Here is a 17989-nt window from a genome sequence, read left to right on the forward strand (position 1 = left end):
GCCTGATATTGAAGAGAGTTTTTGAAAGTGTTAAAAAATTTTTAGAGCTTATGAAGTTATTTTTCCTTTATAGAAAGATAGTTTCTTTTGTTAGCTATATTTAATAATAATGTCTCTTTTTTTCTCTCATGACTTCTAATGAAAGAAGAGGATTTAAATTCTAAAATCAGGATGATGAACATATGATATCAACATATCATCCCCAAAAGGTTACTTGGGACCCTTTGTAATATCTTCCTTCCACCTTATCAACCCTGACTCAAGAAATAGCTAATCTACTTTTCATCTCTGTAGATTAGTTTGCATTTTCTAAAATTTTACATAAATAAAATCATACAGTATGTATTTATTTTTCATCTGAATTTTTAACTCAGGTTACTTTTTAAGCAACACCTGTGTTGTTGCATGTAATAATAGTGCATTTATTTTACAGTTGAGTATAATTCCATTATATGGCTATGAGAAGTCTAATTTCATGCTTTATGTTCAAGTATATGAGTCATTTTAATTTAAATTTTGTATGTGGTACAAGATATATATAAAAGGCCATGTTTTGCCTATGAATATCCCATTTGTCTAGCACCATTTGTTGAAAACAACAATCCTCTCTCCACTAAATTTTCTATATACCTTAGATAAAAATCAATTGACCATATTTGTGGGAGTCTTTTTCCAGACTTTCTATTCTATATATTGACATTTTTGCCTTTATACTAATATGACACGTCTTATTTTCTGCAACTTTAAAATGGACTTTTTAAATAAAGTTTCTTACCTTTTATAGACTAATATATTTTTAATTTAATCAAGCTAGAATTTATGTAATCTTCCTCTGTATATATTACTTTCCTGGAAAAGCATCTACTTCACCATGACTTTCACACATTTCAACCTAAAATCTATGAAAAATTTTAAGGTCCTTGCTAAATTTGGCTAGAGCCAGATTTTCCAACATAATTATAAATATATCTGTTTCATTTATTTAATTTTCCTTGAATAACAAGTAAGATTTTTTTGGTATAATATTTGCTGACTTTTGCTATATTTTTCAGTTTGGTAGGTTTTGTTGTTTTTATCACTTTTATTACTGAATATCATTACATTCTAATTTTTACATTACATTACATTATTACATAATTACATTATATTATTACATTCAATAAACTTTATATTATTTTTATAATTTCTTGAATTGAGTATAAATAATTTTTTTTGAGATGGAATATTGCTCTGCTGCCCTGGCTGTAGTGCAGTGGCGTGATCTCAGCTCACTGCAACCTCAGCCTCCCGGGTTTAAGCAATTCTCCTGCCTCAGCCTCCCAAGAAGCTGGGATTGCAGGTGCGCACTACCATGCCCAGCTAATTTTTGTATTTTTAGTAGAGACGGAGTTTCTCCCTCTTGGTCAGGGTGGTCTTGAACTCCTGACCTCATGATCCACCCACCTCGGCCTCCCAGAGTGCTGGTATATTTTTCTTATTACAAAATGAGATGTTTAAATCTTTAAGTGGAATATTAGCCTTTTTCTAAACATTTGACATAAGGACCAAATAGGAACATGGTTTATTCTCTGATTATGGAGTAACTGCTTGGCCAAGTCTCTCTTTGTTGTTTCTGCTTTGTTCTAGTCTCCACGTCACATACCAGATGTGGATATGACAGATTTCTTGTAGCTGCTTGTCTAGATTCCACAGTAAGGAACTCATCATATTAGGAACATACCAAGTTATGGAAAACACTATTGATAGGGATAGGAGGCAGTGAAATTCTCAGCAAAAAGGACAGGCCCCTGGAGAAGCCTCACCCTCAACCTGAAAAGCTTGAGACCACGGCCCAAAGTGAAACCTTACATACCTGTTTTCCCACTCCAATGCTGCCTTTTCCAAAACCACCCATGGCCTGCCCTGTTCCCCATACTGTACCTATAAAAACCCCAGACTCAGTCAGCAGAGAGGAGAAGCAGCTGGATGTTAGAGACTACACTGGACATCAGAAAGAAGCAGCTTGACTTCAGAGGGATGGCTTGACAGCATAACTTGAGAGAAGAATCCGGCTTGAGATGATTGAACTTCATGGGAAGATTACCTTCCCACCCTGGCCTTTTTAGCTCCCCTTCCCACTGAGAGCCACTTTCATCTGCAATAAAATCTCCCACATTTACTATCCTTTGATTTGTTCATGTGACCTCATTTCTCCTGGACATAGGACAAGAGCTTGGGAGCCACGAGTGCAAATACAAGAAGGCCCATTTAACTGTTAACACTTAAGCTGTCCATGGATGGCCGAGCTAAAAGAGCACTGTAACACACCCTCTGGGGGGTTCAGGGGTCACGGGAACCACCCCACCCCCGGCCCCGCCAAGGCACTGCTGCAGGGCCTGCACAGAGTTTTCTTTTGCTGGTACCCAGAAGAATTCGCCCTGGCTCCTGCACCTGCTCACCTGTGTGCTTCCTCCCGAGAGGGGTAGAACACAGCAGGTCCCAGTGAGTGGAGTTTGCCCCTGCCAGCGCCGAAGTGGCCGGTTAGTTTCAGGGTTCATGCACTCCAGTTCCCACCTTGCTCACTCTATTCTCCCATAGGGAGTTTAAAGCTGTGGGCTGGGTGAACGAGACACCCTTGTTGAGAGTCCCATGAAGCGGTTAGGGAAATATCCTGCTTTATTATCACTGTGATTCTTTTTTATCTGTTTTGGCCCGGCTTGTCATTGAGCCTCTCAGCCTCGTGGTCCCTAGATTATTTCAATAAGTTTTCTCTTCTGTACTTTGGCCCATTTAGTTTCTAGGCTTTTTTTCTGGAATTAAGAAAATGCTTTTTATGCCTAAATAAGATTTGTTCAATCTGTTTTCTTTATTTGGACATAATAGCCTTTTGTCTGAAGGGTTTTTTGAAAGAATCTTCAATGTGTTCATATATAGTTTCTAAACTTTAATGTGTTGCTTATGGAAAATGAATGTCACTCTTTTATATATAGCATCATTAATATAGATTTTTTTCTTGCTTTTATATTATTTGGTCATTTCAGTAGGTATCTTTCTATTTTGTTTTTAATTTACCAAGATCCTGATCAGTAGGTATCTTTCAATAGTTAAGTATCAAAATGTGTTTGCAACCCTTCCTCATTTTGAACTGCTTTTTTTGTTTGTTTTACAACAAAGAGGAGGTAAGCTGGCTTTTCATACCATTCAATTCTTACATATAATTATTTAATATGCTGTTCATTTAATATTTTGTGTGAAATTTTTTTAAGGTTCTAAGAAGAATTATACGAACAATTTTTGATGAATTAGAAAAGAATTAACATCATTGCCACATTTAGGCTTCTTGCAAGGGATCAATATGTTATCCCACTTAGCATCTTCCATTTTGTCTCAGTCAAGTTTTGTAACTTGCATAATATAGGTTGATAATTATTTATTTTTACATTATTTTTAGACAATGTATTTTGTTGTTAATTATTTTTCCAGTTGCTCATGATAAACTTTTTAAATATATAACTCTTTAGAGAATCTAAAATTCAAGAGAAAAATAAAACTGAATTTTAAAAAATCAAGAGACACTTTTATCATTTCTTACATCGTTTTCTTAGAATGGTATTATTGCAATTGAAAGTTTTTGCCACTGCTCAAACTAAACACTTATGTTCAGAAATTCTTACAATGCCAAAAATTAACATTATTAAAAATACATTGTATTGATCTACAGTAAATATCCTAAGACATATGCAAGGAAATATCAATTCCTCATAGTTTAAATTTAAAACTTGAGCAGTGGCAAATGTCCTGTAAGAAGTGATCTAGGATCTTAGTCATATGGAGCATTTATGAACAAATATATTTTGGCAGAAGAGAAAATATAGAGCTTTCCATATAGTTTCAGTGATCAAATAGAATATAGGTGAATACAAGGAAACTTACATGAAAGACTATTTTGAATTACTATTATATAAATATTGTTATACATGGAATAGGAAAGATTTTTATAGTGTTTTAAAAAAAGTAATTTGAAAAGAATAATTGGTTGCCATGAACAGAAATCCCCAAACAGAAAGTGTTCAACTGAGCCAGTTGTTATCATATCACTGATTTCTTCTTTCTCAAAGTTTATTTATTCTTATACAACTGAAATTTTGCAAGGGACATAATAGTCCTTTTATGAAACCTCTAAATGCTCAATGGATTTATTCTGTGAAACTACAGGGTAAGATTAGGAACCATTTTGTAGTTATTTAAATCCATTATTAAGTTTAAAAACAGGAAAGAACACAATTTTAAAATGATTAAGTCAGCAATGAAATTCTAGATACCTTGGAAAACACAAAAACAGAATTGAGATTCACAAGTTATAATGTTATTGAAGTAAATTCAGGTTGCGCTATCTAGTTATATAAGCTACCATTCTGAAATATTTATTATGTACTAAACATTATAATAATCATTTTATGGACACTACTTCCTTTATCCCACACAACAACCCAATGTGACAGGTACGATTATCCCAAATTTACACAGATGGTAACTGGGACTTAGAGTTATTAAATAACTTGCCCAAATCCATACTTCATGCTTGGTAGAGCCAAGATTTGAACCAAGTTGAGTTTGAATCTAAAGTTATCGTGCATAAGCATCAGGCCTTATGTGAAACAGGAAGTCTGTACAACTAATCAGATGGCTCTGATACATCAAGCCTATTGTACAAAGGAAACATCGATGTAACAAACCAAACCCCATGAGTGAGGATACCAGTTTTAGAGGAGAAGAGAATAATTTCAGTTTAAGATACACTGAGGCTGAAAAACACATGTGGAAATTTTCAGGGAGTTCTCAAAACCAGGGCCAGTGGCACAGTAAATTAAAGTAGCCTATGAAAAATATTTTCTACTATGCAAGGCAGAAAAAGGATTAAATTCAACAGAATAGGAAGTAACAGAGCAAAGTTTAGGTCACCATATCCAAGGCAAGGGTAAAGTCACCATATCCAAGGCAAGAAATGTCAACTGCATTTCCCAATTATGTTCAGTTTAGATACACATAATAACTCCATTAGGAAAACAAGCAACAAGACGGTAAATCACTAAGGTTCTTACTTTTTTTATCTACTCAGTCTTAAAGAGTATTTTACACATGAAAATTGCTCTGTATATGCCAGTTAAGTTACTTATTATTCCCATTTTATAGCTGAGAAAACCGAGGCTTTCTGGAGTTCACTTAACTATGAAATGACAGGAGGCAGAATTCAGACACAGCAGTTCAGCGTTGAAGTCCAGGATTTTACATTTCAGCTGGCTGACAAATTTCTAAGCCACCATATATTCCCAAAAGCCTTAGGCTTCTGACCTAGTCTCCTCCCTATCTCATGTGACTTACATTTGCTCTTTTGTCAAATGGCATCAATTCAATAAATTAAAGAAAACAGATGGAGAAGCACATCAACCCAGCAGTACACAATCCACTAAAGTAATTAAGCAATTACTTGCAGGAACACATTCCTCATTCAAATATAATAATGTGTAGCATTATCAACATTTTTCTTACTGAGGATTAAGAGCATTAAGAAAATTAAGCATCATTAAAAGGTTTGTCATGAAATTACATAGTAAATTATTAAAGTTAAACCGATTTTTGATTCATCAACGTATTTTGTTCTTCTATTTAGTGAGGATCAATTTAGTGAAGGGGAAAATAGAGGAGAGAGAGAAGACAGAAAATCAAAGAGACTGGCATAGTCTTATCATGCCAAAGGAGATTAGTGGTGAATTTCCAAATGGGTGCTGTAAAAACCTTACTTAAAGGCCTCTTCTCAATAAATTATCTTGCAGCATAAACTGAGAAGGAAAAGAAAAGTATTGAGAGACTCCTCTGTGAAACCTGTGCTGGCACATAAATTCCTTTTTCGTATTCTCCAAAGCTAGCCAGCAGCCAGCTAGCAACTGAAGTCAATCTATCACACACACACACACACACACACACACACACACACATATCATGGTATGTCTCTGCATTGCATGAGAAAGGACTGAAAAAAATGAGAAAGATGAGTTATTGACAGTTCAGCAGCACAGCAGGGTACAGAAAGCTCTCACTTGCCTCTGTCAGACCTAACGGTCTTTAATCTCTGGGCATCAAACCACCGGGATGTGAAACTGACCCTCACTTCTGTTTTCTTTAACATCAGGGTAATTTCCAAGCAGTACAGAAAATAGTTACAACATTTACACAGGTTCATAAAATAAGCTGATAAATTTTCAGGCCAAACAGATTATGAACACTTTTAACAATTTGCAATGTTCCTTTAGCATACATCCTATCACACAGGCTGTACCTTTTGTTTCATGGGGATGTGGGGAGATAAAGATAATCAATTTTTTGAAAAACTGCCTTGGCCCTGGAACCTCATATGATATTAAGAAAGTGTGGTAGTCTTGTAATGAGAAAGTACTTGTGTAAGTTTGAGATTATGTGACCAAACAATATTACTGTAAATTTCAGTAATATAGGAAGAAGTTTAGGAAAAGTCACATATAGCTGTTAACATGATAGGATATTCAGCAAGAAGTCACATATGTTAACATAGTTCTGTATAATACAATTCTGAAACATACTTACACATTGTATTTCTCTAATAGATAGAATACTGAAAACAAACTTTTGGAAAACAAAATCAGAGTATAGACAGGTAAAGAAAGGAAGAATATCAATGTTCAGAAACTGTGTGTTGTATAATTAATTTGTGAAAAATGAGAAGTAAAGGGAAAAATTTTTTTCCTTGTAAGCATTATCTCTTAAGCCGTCTGTTTTGATAAAGACATCACTTGACAGTTTAATCCTGTGTAAGCGCCTTTTGATCAAGTGTATTTTTCCCAAGTGTAAGAATCTGAAGTTAAAGGCGGTGCCTCAACTCAGGGTCCTAAATATTGTGCCGTGGATTGTCAGCATAAGAATCATTATAGAGCTCTATAAAATGCATATATATGCATTATATATATAAATTTTTTCTAGTCCTTTTTCAGGGATTTAGTAAGTTTGGTGTGAGACCCAGAAATTATTATTTCTGATAGTCCCCAAGTGAATGCAGGAAGTCCCAAACTTAAGACCATAGAGTTTGGGAAACCACTGTCCATGGTTAAAGTAATAGCTCTGTTTGAAGAGAAAGAAAAGTACAAAGATGGCGGGATGCTCACGAAAAGTATAAAAGGTGCCACTTCCATTATCTGGAAGAACAGAAGGGACAATATTCTATGATTTCTATGGCTTTGAAATCTAGACCTATAAAAATACAAATCCAGTCAGCGTCACTCTACTTTATTAAATCATCATGTTGAATAGCTACCTGAGACTTCTCCCAAGCTCCTTTCCATATTACTGATAATCACAATAGTATTGTCTGGTCATATATAAATTACCTTTGCCACAAAAATGCTTACTTGTGGAAAGACTACCATATTTAATCTTCCTTGGAGTGAATATGTGAGGTTCTTGGGGATGGAGCATGAGATGCTGGGGCTTGACTCCTTCCTCTGACTTTAACCCTGGACACTACATTTTACACAGAAAAATGAGACACAATCTCCACTTTGTGAAAATATAATATCAACCTGCCTTTTAAAAAGGTTAGAATGTAGAATTTGTTTAGCTAAAAATTATTAAGATTGTGACTGCCTCAGTCAAGTTGAGGAGTATAGAATTGTTACATTGAATTGGATCAGGAAAGACCTGAGCCAAAAGCTACCCAACATTTCCTGTTTATCCAGTTTCAGGCCTGATCACCAAGAATATTTTTTCCAATTCATTGGTCATTTAGACATCCTGGATTTTTATTTATTTGAAGGGCTAAAAGGAAACAGTAATAAATATGTGAACTTCAGCATGCAAAAACCTAAGTAAATTCTTCAACATTAATTGCAAATAAATCTGGAAATGATATTAAATGTCATTATTTTGGTCTCAATCATTAATAAAGTGTTTCCACAGAAAAATTTTGTGAAAAAAGTTATTTTACTTATTGTCTGCTAACCTAAAAACACTCTCACCTATCTAATGTATTAGGTAAGGATTTTAGATTGCTTACTGAAACAACACAGACTTCTTCAGGGTCCTTCAGGCAATACTACAAGGGTCCAAGCATCTTAATCCAGAATAAAACAGTATTTTAGGAATTCTGAAATGTTCAAGTGAAAGATGCTATATGAAAATCATCACTGTCTGAAATCTAAATACAGGTTTCAGTTCAATTTCTTCAAAATCCTGAATGTCCCATGTTCTCATGAGAAAAGGGGAATATATTTGCTTTCCTGCCTATCATACAGCATCATAAAATAATATAGGTGAAAGATATTTTGTGAACGCTAGGTGCAATTGTGGATGCGGTTTGGAATTCTAAGATCTGAAGTGAGGCCAAAGGAGAAATTAAATCCAGATAATTATCAGGTGGGAGAGGATGAGCTTGTGGTGGTAAAACACAACTTCATTATCTCAATGTCTTGAAGCAAAATAATGAGTTTATTCCTCACTCATGTCACATGCCCCTTGGCTACTGGCAGGAGGGCTTTGTTTATTACCATCACACAGAAATTAAGACAGATAGAGGAGACTTCATTGCAAACATGGCCAACCACCATACCCAAGGAATGGAGAGCTTTGAAGGGTTTAGAACCAGTAATAGCATACTCTAGCCCAGAAGTGTCTCATGCCATATCTGCTCACAGGTTATTGGGCAAATGAGTTATGTGGCTGAATCTGACCACAAAGAGACCATAAAAGGCAATCCCACTATATATCTGGGAGGTTGACAGAACTATTTGGCAATTAGTGATGATGACTGCTATATGTAGACGTCAAGCATTAATCTGGATTTTGGACTCCAGGGAAAGGATCCAGTAGAAAATGCAGTTTGGACTAATTGAGACAATAGTATAGTTCCTCTGGGATCTGAGGGAAAGGATAAAACTACACAAACTTACTATGAACATATGGCTGCTGAACTCATGACAGGAGCTGTCTGTCTTCTATTCTAGGGTAAGTAGCTTTTCTGATAAGGACAGACAAAATCTAGAGGGTGGGGCTGTGCTCTGTGAAGTAGGTGTATCTTCAGAAATTATTTTCTATATGAAGAATCTGAAGAACTGTAGGGAGCCTCACAGTTCTGACAAGATTCTTTTTTTCAAGTTCCCCTTTTTATTCTCTGATTCGTTTCTGAAATACTCTGCAAATACTTTAGAATTTTCTCATATGTATAACCTGGAGTTTTTTGTGGTGTGTGTGTGTGTGTGTGTGTGTGTGTGTTTAATAAGAAAGGAGGAAAGGCTCCATCTAGCCTGGTATCAGGAAAATGATGAATTTTTAGAGGTTCTATCTGGGCAACACAGGGGAATAATAGTGTGGCAAAAGATTCACACACACGCTAGTGTAAAGCAGTGGTGCACCTGAAGAAATACTGTTCTTTCATAAAGATGGGAACATGGTGGAAAGAAAGTGGAACTATGGGATACAGAACCTGTGGAAAGTACTCTTTGCCTTCCCAAAATTAATACTAAGAGCCCCCAACATTTATCAAGTGCTTACTAAGAAGCAGGGCCTATGGAGATGTATTTATAATGTCTATCCTACCCGTGAGAGGTGACAGCATGCTGGCAGTCCTCGCAGCCCTCGCTCGCTCTCGGCGCCTCCTCTGCCTGGGCTCCCACTTTGGCGGCACTTGAGCAGCCCTTCAGCCCGCCGCTGCACTGTGGGAGCCCCTTTGTGAGCTGGCCAAGGCCGGAGCCGGCTCCCTCAGCTTGCGGGGAGGTGTGGAGGGAGACGCGCGGGTGGGAACCGGGGCTGCGTGCGGCGCTTGCGGGCCAGCGCGAGTTCCGGGTGGGCGTGGCCTCGGCAGGCCCCTCACTCGGAGCGGCCAGCCGGCCCTGCAGGCCCGGGCAGTGAGGGGCTTAGCACCTGGGCCAGCAGCTGCTGTGCTCGACTTCTCCCCGGGCCTTAGCTGCCTCCCTGCGGGGCAGGGCTCGGGACCTGCAGCCCGCCATGCCTGAGCCTCCCCAACGAGCGCCGCCCCCTGCTCCACAGCGCCCAGTCCCATCGACCACCCAAGGCCTGAGGAGTGCGGGCGCACTGCCGCGCGGTACTGTCAGGCAGCTCCACCTGCAGCCCCGGTGCGGGATCCACTGGGTGAAGCCAGCTGGGCTCCTGAGTCTGGTGGGGACTTGCAGAACCTTTATGTCTAGCTAAGGGATTGTAAATGCACCAATCAGCACCCTGTGTCTAGCTCAGGGTTTGTGAATGCACCAATCGACACTCTGTATCTAGCTACTCTGGTGAGGACTTGGAGAACCTTTATGTCCAGCTAAGGGATTGTAAATACACCAGTCGGCACTCTGTATCTAGCTCAAGGTTTGTAAACACACCAATCAGCACCCTATGTCTAGCTCAGGGTTTGTGAATGCACCAGTCGACACTCTGTATCTGGCTACTCTGGTGGGGACTTGGAGAACCTTTAGGTCGACACTCTATATCTAGCTAATCGAGTGAGAACGTGGAGAACTTTTGTGTCTAGCTCAGGGATTGTAAACGCACCAATCAGCACCCTGTCAAAACGGACCGCTGGGCTCTCTGTAAAATGGACCAATCAGCAGGATGTGGGTGGGGCCAGATAAGAGAATAAAAGCAGGCTGCCAGAACCAGCAGTGGCAACACGCTCTGGTCCCCTTCCACAGTGTGGAAGCTTTGTTCTTTTGCTCTTTGCAATAAATCTTGATGCTGCTCACTCTTTGGGTCCACACTGCCTTTATGAGCTATAACACTCACCTCGAAGGTCTGCAGCTGCACTCCTGAAGCCAGCGAGACCAGGAACCCACCGGGAGGAACGAACAAGTCCAGACACCCTGCCTGAAGAGCTGTAACACTCACCGCAAAGGTCCGCAGCTTCACTCCTGAGCCAGCGAGACCACGAACCCATCAGAAGGAAGAAACTCCGAAAACATCCGAACATCAGAAGAAACAGACTCCGGACACGCCGCCTTTAAGAACTGTAACACTCACTGCGAGGGTCCGCGGCTTCGTTCTTGAAGTCAGTGAGACCAAGAACCCACCAATTCCGGACACAGTAGCACTCACCGCGAGGGTCCACGGCTTCATTCTTGAAGTCAGTGAGACCAAGAACCCACCAATTCCGGACACACCAGGTCAGTTATAGCATATGCACAGGAGGAGAAAAGGGCAAGAAAAGGCTAAACACCTTGCCACAACACACATACCTGAGGCAAACCTGCAGTATTAACCCAGGTAGGCTGAGTCCATGGCCCACTTTTGTTGATACCATACTGTGGATGGAAGGTAAAAATTAAATGGCATCAAACTTAAGTCTGTGACTTAATGACAAGATCTATGTAGTGAAAGACACTTGAATTGTATAAAAGGAAGGTGAAAGAAAACGTACTAGTCTGGTAAGGGTTAAGAGACAGTAAATAAAAAATATATATTTGTAGTGTTCTGTTTTCCTCCTCTTCTCTCCAGAAGAGGTGAATGAAGTGTTTCAGGTTATGCGACCAGACAGCTGCCTACTTTATCTGGTGTCTGTGAAATAGGGAGTCACCAAGACTCAAAGGATAGCCCTTCAAACCTAGTCTGGCACATGAAGGTACAAAATCAAGTTACTCTTCTTCTAGTTAAATTTTAATTTGTAAAGCAATTTTTGAGTTTGGCATAATTGTGTACTCATCAACCTTCTTAAACAAAGACTAATTATGAAGGTAAAACAAAAATATAATGAAAACTGACCTAGAAATAATACGAAGCATCATAATTAAAATACAAGTAGCCTGTGACAACAGGAAGCAGGACTAGACAATCAATAGGCACCAAAACAAATCAAGAAGCTCAGCATTGTTTGGCTGAAAGAAGAGATTGAAATTAATTTAGCAATGAAATGTAAAGATTGCAAGCAGCCTTGCATACACTTAGATGCTTTGAGAGGTGTGTAGATTAAAAAAATCATTACATATGTATAGATGAAAAAATATAAGAAAGATTTTAACTAGGAAAATAAAGTAGTGATTAAATATAAATACGGATGTGGAAACTATCAAATCAGTTTTAAAAACATTTTTACAAAGGTTTGAAATTTGGATTAGTCATATTTAGATAATATATGCTTAGTATGTGAAACACCAATTGCCACCAAATAAATAAAGGTTGTTATCAGTAGGAATTAAAGTAAATATTGAAAAGTGGAGATAGGAATTTTAGTATAGGACTTATACAGAAAAGGAGAGACCTCTCCTGTCCAAGACGAGCCATGCAAAGGTTAGAAGTGTGAGTTAGCAGACCTGCTGGGCTTTGACCCCATGCTTTTCCAACGGTGCAATTAGTGACTTAGAGTAAATTCATGAGTTTCGTCTCTTACTTTTCAGGAAAAAAAATGATGCACAGTTTTGAGATTCAAGACTTCCAAAGCGGCCTAATACCACTTATATCAGATGAGCTTATCTGTCAGGGCCAACATCGTGAGCAAAAGGTATTTGTAAGTAAGTGAGCATGTTAAAATAGTTAGTTTATTGGAGAAAAATTCAATTTGTAGTATTTTAAAAGGCTCTTCTCTTGATAAAACGGAATACAGTATACTCGTACCTAGACAATGCATGCATGGATAATCCTTAACACTTTCATTTTATTTTGTTTTGATTTTATTTGTTTATTTATTTATTTATTTATTTATTTATTCATTGTTTAGGTAGTTTTGCTCTGTTTCCCAAGATGGAGTGCAGTGGCACGATCACAGTTCACTGCATCCTCAAACCCTGGGCTCAATGGATCCTTCACCTCAGCCTCCTGAATAGCTGGGACTACAGGCACGTGCCATCACATCCAGCTAATTTTGTTATTCTTTGCAGAGATGGGGTTTCACCTTGTTGCACTGGTTGGTCTCAAACTCTTGGGCTCAAGCAATCCACCTACCTCAGCCCCCCAAAGTGCTGGAATTACAGGTATAAGCCATGGCACCTGGCTTTATTTTTATTTTTATTTTTTCAGTTATTTATTTTGCAGTGAGGGCTTGCTCTGTCACTCAACTGGAGTATAGTGGCACAATCCATGGCTCACTGTAATATCAAAAATCTGGGCTCAATCGATCTTTCCATCTCAGCCTCTGTGTAGCTGGGACTACAGGTAGGCACTACCGTGCTAAGCTAATTTTAAAACATTTTTTAAAAAAGATGAGGTCTCACTGTGTTTCTCAGGCTGGTCAAACTGCTGGCATCAAGGGATTCCCCTGCCTCAGCTTCCCAAATCACTGGGATTACAGACTGGTGCAACTGCCCGACAGAACATTTAAATATTCTCATTGTTTTGTTCTAGCAAATATTTTCCATGTTCCCCTCCCATTGTTACTGTAATGATATCGCTACCAATCCAACAGTAGCAGCCTCTGGGGAGTTTTGGAAGGATGACTGGAAACAGAAATTAGGGATATTTCTATATTTATAGAAATATTTATTCATAGAGCTATGAGTTGCTTGAGTGTATACATATGTAAAAATTCATCAGAATGTAAACTTACAATGTCTGTTTTATTGTCTATAACTTATGCATACAATAGTATGTATAGTTCCATATAGTAAATTAAAGTTTAATTTAATGAAATGAGATGGATAAAGGAAATGGGAGACAAATAAATGGAGAAAGTGAATATAGATAACCATAAAAACTGATTAGTTGCATCAGCAAGCAAAAATAGCTCATTAACTGTTCTAAGAGTAAATGTCGTCAAAACATTCTTGTTGCTTTTTTATAAGAGGACATATATGTATATTTACATAAATTTATGTTTGTTGGCTCTGGGACGATCCACTAGAGAGGAAAAAATAATGAAGCTATAGCAATGTCCTTAAGTAGGAAAGAAAGGATCTAGAACATTTTTGGAGGAAATGGTTTTAAATAGAAGCTGCAGTGTTCACCTAAATTAACTGAAATGCAGAATACGTGAGTACAGAAACGTAGCTATGTATAGCTTCTGGTTAGCATCTATGGGATTTCTCTTCTGATTGCTTCAATTTTTTTACAACATTGGAAAGTGTAGTTCCTCTGATATGTGGATGGAAAAGTAAGACGTATTTTCCATATGAGAGAAGAGGAAAAGGTAGAAAGCAGTCAGACAGTGGAGCAGAGAAACACAGACCAATGCCTGGCAACCTATGGGACCCAGTTGAGGTCTGTAATAAAGGATTCATACAACGCCAAGTATGTTAAGGCAGGTTAACTGGGTTTCTAGAAAATGCATTGAAAACTCAGGGAAGTGGCCACCAGATGGTTTTGCCTAGTCCATATAAGCAGAGTAAGCACTCAGCCAGCACTTGAGAACAGGAACCCAGGGAACAAATTTGGAGTCTATGCTTGAAAATTTTAGCTCCTGGTCCTTCCTTCACATGTCAACACTACTCTTGCCATAAATCTTGATGATAATTCTGATAACTTGACATCTTCTTCTCTTCTCCAATTACCTTGCCAACTGCCCTACACCAGCCACCATTTTAATGGTAAAACCCTAAAATCTGCCATCACCAATAACTGCAATTATATAAAAATCTTAGCTTTAATCATTCTGCATTCTAGTATTTATTTCTTATACCTTCAATTCTTTGGCAGAACTGTGACATCATTCCATGATTCTACCACATTTGCAACATCCCTCACTCCCTGTCAGTCCTCATCTTTCTCCCCATGGCTTAACAAAAAATTTATTCCCTTACTCATACGGTTACTTCCTTAACTTTCTCTCTACTTGTGGAAAAACTTGACCTTAGTTGATAATGAATTTACTAATTCTTTTTCTCAGCCATGCAACTGGATGGTGGCTTTAGGAAAACATTCATCTGTGCTCTAGTCTCATTTAAATGAAAGAGAACTAACTTTAAGGGAGCTGCTCAGCAAACCTTAATATTTTCCCTCATCTGTTTACTCTTCCACTCCTCTATATCAGAATGTTCCAGCCACTGTGCTACTGTGTATTGATATGCCACAAATAAGATATAAATTTGCAAAAATATTTGCTCCACCACTCAAGGAGAAGCTAGGTAATGCCTGGTGTGAGTTACAACTCGTTGTTACCTTGGACTTACTCCCAGTTAACCTCCAGGTGTGAGCCATGGTTTTGCCCAAATATTATTTTCTGTGCACCATGATGTGAAAATATCAGAAAGTACGGTCTGAGATGGATATTTTATACTCAAATTTAAATGTTTTCCCATCCTCACTCTATGCTGATTGTTTTCCTTCTCATATTGCTGAAAAATAAATAATAAACCAGAAAATATTCATCTAATTCTAACCAGATAAACCAACCTACCTAAAACATGATTCCTGAATTCCTTTCTTTTGCTATGAATGAAACTATTTTCAATCTAACCACATCATTTTTCACTAGATTCCATCATTATTCCCATAATCAAGAATTTCACCCCTGTGATTTTCCCTTTTCCTCACATCTTCAATAATTCTCTTTGTAATGGTAAATTTTATCAGTTTATATTCTATCATTTTACCTTCCTTTTCAAGAACACCCCATCCTATACCCATATTTTTCTGCAGCTTCCACCTCATACTCTGTTAGCAAACTCTTCAAAAGAGCTGTCTATAGCTATTTTATCCAAATGTCTTCTTGCTGTTCTCTGCTGAATACATCCCAATCAGGTTTTACTCTAACTTTTCCACAAAAGCATTGCTTGTCAATATCATCAGTGACTCCCACATTGCCTATCAGCAGTATCTTACATTTATTCCCTTCCATGAGAGGCAGAAAAAGGAAAAGCTCTTCTCTGCCCAAACAAAAGATATCCATATCCTAATCCCCAAAATATGTGAGGATATTATGTTACTCGGAAAATGGATTAAGGTTGCTAGTCAGCTGACCTCAAAATAAGGAGGTTATATTCGATTATCTGAGTGGGCCCAGTGTAATCACAGGAGTCCTTAAAAGTGAAGTGGGAGGCACAAGAAGAGTTAGCGTCAGAGTGATGTAATGTGAGAAAAATTTGACTTACCATTGCTGGCCTGAAGATGAGAGTGAAATATGAACCAAGGAAAGTGAGCAAACATAGGGAAACAGATTCTCTCTTAGAATTTTCACAATGAACGCAACTCTTTGAGGCTTGATTTCAGCCCAGGATGACCCACATCAGACTATGACCTCCAGAACTATAAGATAATAAATTTGTGGGGTTTGTTTTGTTTTCTGAGACAGGGTATCACTCTGTCACCCAGCCTGGTGTGTAGTCGTGTTATCTCAGCTCACTGCAACCTCTACCTTCTGGACTCAAGCGATCCTTTCATCTCAGCCTCCAGAGTAGCTGGGTACAGGCAGGCACCACCACACCAGGCATATATATATATATATATATATATATATATATATATATATATATATATATATATGTAGTGTGTGAGTGTGTGTATATATATATAGTGTGTGTGTATATATATACACATAGTGTGTGTGCATATATATACACATATAGTGTGTGTGTATATATATAATAGTGTGTGTGTTTATATATGTAGCAGGTATGTATATATGTATAGTGTGTGTTTATATATATGCATAGATATCTATGCATATATGTGCCTGGTGTGGTGGTGCCTGCCTGTACCCAGCTACTCTGGAGGCTGAGAGGATCGCTTGAGCCCAGGACGTAGAGGTTGCAGTGAGCTGAATTAACACCACTACACACCAGCCTGGGTGAAAGAGTGATACCCTGTCTCAGAAAACAAAACAAACCCCACACATTTATTATCTTATAGTTCTGGAGGTCATAGTGTATATATATATATAGTGTGTGTATATATACATAGTGTGTATATATATACATAGTGTATACATGCATAGTGTGTATATATATACACACCCACACACACAATACACACACACACTATATATATACACACACACATATATGTAAAGAGTATACATATATACATATATACATACATATATATGTAAAGAGTGTGTGTGTATATATATATATAAAGAGTGTGTGTGTATATATATACATACACATATATACACACACAGACACACACACTTTTTTTTTTTTTTTTTTTGATAGAGATGGGATTTCGCCATGTTGCCCAGGCTTATCTCAAAGTCCTGAGCTCAAGCAATCCACCCACCTCCGCCTCCCAAAGTGCTGGGATTACAGGCGTGAGCCACCACACCCAGCCAATTTGTGTTTTGCTTTTTTTTTTGAGACGGAGTCTCGTTCTGTCGCCCAGGCTGGAGTGCAGTGGCGCGATCTCGGCTCAGCCTCCCGAGTAGCTGGGACTACAGGCCCCTGCTACCACTCCCGGCTCATTTTTTTGTATTTTTAGTAGAGACGAAGTTTCACAGTGTTAGCCAGGATGGTCTCTATCTCCTGACCTCGTGATCCGCCCGCCTCAGCCTCCCAAAGTGCTGGGATTACAGGCGTGAGCCACCGTGCCCTGCCCAATTTGTGTTGTTTTAAGCCAGTGTTTATATTAATTTGTTACAGAAGCTATGAAAAACCTAATCTATCTTATCTTGTGAAAACTACAGCATGTTCCCAAGATAGCACTCTCTTTTCTGTCTCCCTCTACCTCATTGTCCACTTCAGAGTTTTCTTTGCTCATGCCTTGCCAGCAACAAAATGGCTGCAAGTGAATCCTAGTATATTTTAAATCTATCTACACTCATTGTTTATGTCTTTTTACACATTGTATTTACTTTAGAGCCATCTAAATGCTGATGACTCCAAAAATTATCTTTCTAAGCAATATTTCTCTCCTGAATTCCAAACACATATGTATTCATCTGTCTCCTTAATATTTCAACTTGAAGGATTATTAATTCACAGCCAACAATTCCAAGGCACAGTTCTCCATTCGTATCACTGTCCCCCACATAAACAAATACTGTCTCATATGGAGTCTCCTCTATCTAAATGAATGACATATCTGTCTTCCAGTTGCACTGGGCAAAAATTATTGTAGTTATCCTTGA

General features: G+C 38.2%; 1 long non-coding RNA gene across 1 annotated transcript in view; it reads right to left on the minus strand.

The window, feature by feature from the left end:
- Nucleotides 1–9779, minus strand: part of LOC129531734 (uncharacterized) — an 89051-nt gene extending 79272 nt beyond the window's left edge. Inside the window, exon 1 of the long non-coding RNA XR_008677116.2 lies at nt 9601–9779. This is a non-coding gene — a long non-coding RNA (uncharacterized lncRNA). The remainder of the gene's footprint in view (nt 1–9600) is intronic.
- Between the last annotated feature and the right edge of the window lie 8210 nt (nt 9780–17989).

This window comes from Gorilla gorilla, chromosome 12, assembly GCF_029281585.2.
Source record: "Gorilla gorilla gorilla isolate KB3781 chromosome 12, NHGRI_mGorGor1-v2.1_pri, whole genome shotgun sequence".
Taxonomy (NCBI): domain Eukaryota; kingdom Metazoa; phylum Chordata; class Mammalia; order Primates; family Hominidae; genus Gorilla; species Gorilla gorilla.